This window comes from Triticum aestivum, chromosome 5A (assembly GCF_018294505.1).
Source record: "Triticum aestivum cultivar Chinese Spring chromosome 5A, IWGSC CS RefSeq v2.1, whole genome shotgun sequence".
In the NCBI taxonomy this organism is placed as follows: Eukaryota; Viridiplantae; Streptophyta; class Magnoliopsida; order Poales; family Poaceae; genus Triticum; species Triticum aestivum.
The window spans coordinates 363,069,914-363,077,084 of NC_057806.1; positions in this window are offsets into that span (position 1 = coordinate 363,069,914).

The following is a 7,171-nucleotide window of genomic DNA, read 5'->3' on the forward strand; positions in this document are numbered from 1 at the left end:
AGTAAAACCAACCCTCGAGTTGCCCCGAGGTGGCCCCGCAGGCTGCCCGTTTTGGACCAACACTCAGAGGAGCACTGGCCCGGGGGGTTTAAAATAAAGATGACCCTTGAGTCCGCGAAACCCAAGGGAAAAGAGGCTACGTGGTGAATGGTAAAACCAATGTTGGGCATTGCTGGAGGAGTTTTATTCAAGGCGAACTGTCAAGGGGTTCCCATTATCACCCAACCGCGTAAGGAACGCAAAATCCGGGAACATAACACCGATATGACGGAAACTAGGGGGGCAAGAGTGGAACAAAACACCAAGCATAAGGCCGAGCCTTCCACCCTTTACCAAGTATATAGATGCATTAATTAAATAAGATATATTGTGATATCCCAACAAGTAAACATGTTCCAACAAGGAACAACATCTCCATGTTCCAACAAGGAACAAAACTTCAATCTTCACCTGCAACTAACAACGCTATAAGAGGGGCTGAGCAGAGCGGTAACATAGCCAAACAACGGTTTGCTAGGACAAGGTGGGTTAGAGGCTTGGCTCAACAATATGGGAGGCATGATAAGCAAGTGGTAGGTATCGCAGCATAGGCATAGCAAAAGAGCGAGCATCTAGCAAGCAAAGATAGAAGTGATTTCGAGGGTATGGTCATCTTGCCTGAAATCCCGCAAGGAAGAAAAACGAGTCCATGAAGAAGGCAAACGGACGAAATCGAACGGTTCCTCACAAACGCGACATTACCGGATTACCGAGAAGAAGCAACACCAGAAAGAAGCAAACCACATAGTAAACAACCATCACATAAACATGGCATGATGCACAATCAAGTATGATGCATGTCCGGTTTAATGAAGCATGGCATGGCAAAGTGCACAAACAATCCTACAAATTAAGTGGAGCTCAATATGCAACTCCGCTGCATATTGACGAAACACCACATTCAAGTTATTTAGTTCTCTCTCGTTTATGTACCCAACAAGATTAAATGTTGATTAACATGGGAAGGGGTGAAGCCAAACAAAACTACCTATCTAGGCAAGTTTAAATGAGGCCGGAAACAACAAACAACAATTCCGGTAAATCCCCATATGCATATTTTAGGTTTGGTACTGTTCTACCCTAAACACAATTTTAGAGTTGTTAAACATGCAAAGTGATGCCACCATGTTAAACTAGGCAAAATTCTACCCCATTTACATATAAAGTTTATTAAATTTGGAGCTACGGTTAAATAGTTATGAAATAAATCATTTTAGCATGGCATAGGAGCAAATTTAGCCAAACGGCATTTTAAACATTTTAAACATAGATGAAAGTTGCATATTATGAAACTAGACACAATTTTAAGCATTTTCCATATATAAGTTATTTACATGTGATGTACGGTTTGAGAGTTACAATATGCATGGAGCTTAGGGGTCATTCGGTAAAACTGCAGTTTTCTGAACAATTAGGAAAATCGCAGCGCACAGCAAAAAAACATATATGGACCGAATCTGAGCTATCGGGCCAAACAGGATCAGGCTGGAGGAGTTTCTCACATCGGGCCAAGGCCTGGCTGGAAGAAGAGGAGGAGAAGGGCCGGCCCAGGGGACGGAGTTGACCGGTCCACGCGCGCTCGGACGAGGTCAACACGGGCGAGCGAGGCAGAGGCTCGAGCAGGCGACCACCTGCTCGATGCAGATGATGCAGAGGCCGCGGCGGCGCGCACAGGAGGTCGGGGATGGACGGGTTCATGGCGGAGGCGGCGAGATCCAGCGGTCCTCGGCCGGATCTGGCGCGGAACGACGGGGAGGACCTGTGTGGGAGCTCCATGAGGGAAGTGGAAACTGCTATTACTTGAATAAAAAAGGGAGAGAGAGATTCAGGGAGGGAACGGGGAAGGAGAAGGACGAGAACGAAGCAGAGGGACGCGACGGTCCTGCTGGTCTGGTGCTGCTCCAGTCTGACAGAGCTTCACGGCAGCGACGCGAAAGCAGAGGTCTCCAGCGCGGGAGGCTAGCGAGTCCAGCAGCGGCTTGGTGGTCTCCCGGTGAACTTGGTCGCAGGGGCATCCGGGTCCGAGTCCAGCAGCAGGGTCGAGGACGGGGCGCACGAGGGGAAGCTTCGAAGAAGGAGGAGCTCGGGCAGCGACTTGCGACCGGGCGCGCGAGCTCGAAGCAAAGGCTGCTCGGGGCCGCGCTGCTGCTGCGGTGAGGGAGGAGCACGGCGTTGGGACCTCCGATGACTGCTGCTGATGTTTGAGTGGCCGGCCACCGGCGAGGCAGAGGCACGCGAGGCCGTGGCCTCGATCCATCCTGGATCGGGCGTCGGCTGGCTGCGGGGAAGACTGAGGAAAGAGGAGGTGGGGATGTGGATGAGGCTGGTGATGGGAGATGCAGGTGGATGGACAGATCGATTGAAAACAGAGGGGATTGGCCGGCGTTGAAAGCAAGGAGAGTGGCGGCGGATGGGATCGATGGAAGGGACAAACTGCCTAGGATCTAGGGTTGGTCTAGGTTTATATAGTGAGTGGGTTAGACTAGGGGCTAAATCGTCCCTCCGATCGCAATCGGACAATCATGAATAAATAGGTTAGGGTGTCCAAATAAGAAAACGGTGATATTTTGTAGATGTTTGGGGATGTTCCGGATCCAACGGTGACGACTGTCCGGGTCGGGTCCGGAACCGATTTCGGACGCGCGCGGGAGGAGGGCTGCAGGCTGACGGGAGAGGTTAGGTTGGGCTGGTGGTAGGTAGTGGACTGTGCAGAAGGCCTCAGGCTGAGCAAAGGGAAGATAGAAGGCCCGGCGACTATTTCCGAAGACCGAAAACGCCCGACGTTTGACCGGCTATAATGCCGCTATAGTTTAACGGTTGGGCAATCAAATGAGCTCCGAATGCGATGAAACTTGGCAGGCGATCTACTAACAACATAACAACACCACATGCCAACTTTCAACCCATTCCGAGAACATTTTCCGGCCACTTATAAAATACTATTTCGGACATGCCGTGGGCGCGTGCAAGTGTGTCTGGGCTCAGAACGGACAACGGAGAGAACGGGGAGGCCGGGACGGATGCAAGTTTTGAAAACATGATGATGCAATGCGGATGATGACATGGCAAGATGCAGCACAGAAGCAAAAGACAAGGCAACAACAGCGAATAACTAGAGGACACCTGGCACAACGGTCTCGGGGCGTCACAAGGAGCTTCTGTTGTGTCTCTCTGGAGAGGAGCGACCTCTCTTATATAGGCACAGGAGAAGGACGCGAAGAGGCTGCGGCAGGAGGTGAAGCAATGAAGGGAGACGAAGCGAACAGGCAGCGGCCGAAGAGGCGCGCCGTTCGAATTCTGTGTCCACTAGAGAAAACGTTTCAACTCCCACGTGACCTTTCGTATACCCGTCGTGCATGGCAAAAATTTAGATATCGGCTCGGCTCATTCCCGCGGCGCGTCGTGACGAGGCGAGGCGTGGCGTGGCGAGGCGGGCGGCGGAGGAGGAGCGCGCGTGGATATCCCTCTTGTTCTCATGCTCGTACAAGTGGGGAAAGAACTTCCCTTATAAGGAGGTCCAACTCCCACTAAACTAGCAATGTGGGACTAAACTTTAGTAGTATCCCTTGCCTTGCACAAATGGGCTAAGTGGGCCTCTAGGATTTATTAGGAATTTCTGAAATAGTTATTGGGCTGCCCAAAATAGACTAAATTCCAGCAATCCCCCACCAGATCCCAGAGGCACACAGAAATTTGCCTTTGGTTCCAGAACACTGTTTTATATACCGGTACTGCAGTGGAGACTGTTAAGTTGAATTTCCACCTAGAACTCTATGCTACACTAGTAAGCAACCTGAACAGTGGACTAGGCCTTGAACTGCAAGTTTTCTGCGAATCTAGCTTCACATAAAGCCTTGACCGATACGTGGCTACCGTGGATCTTCCTCGTGGGTGGAGCTTATGCGTCATACTCCGTGACCTTTCATGAGTTTACTAGAGAGAACCCTACTCTCATAGATTGCAACGTTTGACAATCAGACTCATATAGGTGTGTTCTTCAAAAGATGTTCTGCAGGATAACATCTCTGCTTAAATAAGCCACTTAGAACACATTAAGATATACATCAACCTGCCATGCAGATTAGGAGAGTATTGCATCTTCATGGAGTGGTATTGTGAATAGTAAGGATACTCTCCTCTCAGTTGACCAACAGCTTGTCTTCCACATCTAATTCACGGGATCTCCGATCATAAAGAATAGGTTACCACTGTGAACAACTCATATTGTGGGTCTCATACCCATCTCCCTCGATGCATTATCTATCACATTACGTGATAGACCCTTGGTAAAAGGATCTGCCAGATTTTTAGATGTTTGGATATAATCCAACGCAATAACTCCGGAGTTTTTCATTTTCCTGACAGACTTTAACCTTCTCTGAACGTGTCTTGATGACTTCATGTTATCCTTTGAGCTGCTCACTTTCGTGATCACAGTTTGATTGTCGCAGTTCATAAGGACACCCGGTACAGGTTTCTCAACAACCGGCAAGTCATTCAAGAGCCGGCGAAGCCAATCTGCTTCAACCGTAGCTGTATCTAGTGCTGTGAGTTCTGCTTCCATTGTTGACCTCGTTAAGATGGTCTGCTTGCAAGACTTCCAAGAAACAGCGCCACCTCCATGAGTGAATACATAACCGCTCGTGGCCTTTATCTCATCAGCATCTGAGATCCAGTTTGAGTCACTATACCCTTCAAGCACCTTTGGATGCCCGGTGTAGTGAATTCCATAATTTGCAGTGCCTTTCAAATAACGCAAAACTCTTTCTAGAGCTTTCCAATGCACATCTCCTGGTTTTGAAACAAACCGACTCAGTTTGCTAACAGCAAAAGAGATGTCAGGTCTTGTAGCACTGGCTAAGTACATAAGCGAGCCAATAATCTGAGAATACTTCAATTGGTCTCTAGCAATTCTTTGATTCTTTCGAAGCAACACACTAGCATCATATGGTGTTGGAGAGGGCTTGCAGTCACTATAGCCAAAGCGACTCAAGATCTTTTCCACATAGTGAGATTGAAGCAATGTAATCCCACCATCATCGTCTCTCAACAACTTGATGTTCAGAATGACATCAGCCACTCCTAAATCCTTCATCTCAAAACAACGAGATAGGAAATCCTTGACCTCCTTAATAACATTCAGATTGGTTCCGAAAATCAGTATGTCATCAACATACAAGCACAGGATAACTCCCTCGCCCCCACCATGGCGATAGTACACACATTTGTCAGCTTCGTTCACAACAAAGCCTGCAGCTGTTAAAGTTCTTTCAAACTTCTCATGCCACTGTTTGGGTGCTTGCTTAAGTCCGTACAAAGACTTCAGCAACTTGCACACTTTCCCTTCCTGACCATCTAGTACAAACCCATCTGGTTGTTCCATATAAATTTCCTCGTCCAACTCTCCATTTAGGAAAGCAGTCTTAACATCCATTTGATGAACGAGAAGACCATGCGAGGCAGCTAGTGAAAGTAGAACTCGAATAGTGGTCAGTCGAGCCACAGGTGAGTAAGTATCAAAGAAGTCTTCACCTTCCTTTTGGGTATAACCCTTAGCCACGAGCCGAGCCTTGTACTTTTCAATAGTACCATCAGGCCTAAGCTTCTTCTTGAATACCCATTTGCATCCTATAGGTTTGCACCCATAAGGACGATCAGTTATCTCCCAAGTTTCATTCGCCAAGATGGAATCCATCTCGCTACGAACCGCTTCCTTCCAGTAGTCAGCATCTTCAGATGCATAGGCCTCTGAAATAGAACTGGGAGTGTCATCTATGAGGTACACAAGAAAATCATCACCAAAGGACTTTGCAGTCCTCTGTCTCTTGCTCCTAATAGGAACTTCATTGTTCTCCTCCACAGGACTTTCAAAGTGTTCCATCGAAATTGTAGGTTCGGTAATTGTAACTGGTTCCTGATTCGATGAACTAGGCATCTCCTGATTAGATGAGGTAGCCATATCCTTCATGGGAAAGATATCTTCAAAGAAAGTCGCATCATTCGACTCCATGATCGTACCGACATGCATGTCAGGTACCTCAGATTTTACAACCAAGAATCTATAGCCAATGCTATGAAAAGCATATCCCAGGAAAACACAATCCACAGTCTTTGGTCCAAGCTTCCGCTTCTTTGAAATTGGAGCATTGACTTTCGCCAAACAACCCCATGTTCGCAGATAAGAGAGTTTTAACCTTTTCTTCTCCCATTCCTCGAATGGAGTTATCTCTTTGTTCTTTGTGGGGACTCGGTTCAGGACATGACATGCTGTCAATATCGCCTCCCCCCACCATGCCTTGGAGAGACCCGATGTGTCTAACATGGCGTTAACCAAATCAGTTAGAGTACGGTTCTTTCTTTCGGCCACCCCATTTGACTGAGGTGAGTAGGGAGGCGTCCTCTCATGGATTATACCATGTTCCGCACAAAAAGCATCAAACTCATTGGAAAAATACTCTCCACCACGGTCGGACCTAAGCCTCTTGATTTTCCGATCAAGTTGGTTTTCCACTTCAGCTTTATAGATCTTGAAAAAGTTCAAAGCCTCATCCTTAGATTTCAGAAGATACACACGGCAGTATCTAGTGGAGTCATCAATTAACGTCATGAAATATTTCTTTCCACCTTTTGTCAACACACCATTCATTTCACATAGATCTGAATGTATGAGCTCTAGTGGTGCAAGATTTCTTATTTCCGCAGTCGTGTGAGACTTACGAGGTTGCTTAGCTTGCACACACACTTGACACTTAGATCCCTTGACGGTGGTGAAACTAGGGATTAAGTTCAACTTCGCTAGTCGCGACATGCAACCAAAGTTAACATGACAAAGACGTGAATGCCACACATTGGATTCACTATTGTTGCAAATATGATTAACAACTTTATTGCAAACGTCTGATAAGGATAAACGAAACAAGCCTCCTGACTCATAGCCTTTACCAACAAAGGTTCCATACTTGGATATTACAAATTTATTCGACTCAAAGACAAGCTTGTAGCCATCTCTACACAGAAGAGATCCGCTAACAAGATTTTTATTGACGGAGGGGACATAATGCACGTTCTTCAGCCGCACGATCTTCCCCGAAGTAAACTTCAGATCGACCGTGCCAACACCACGAACAGAAGC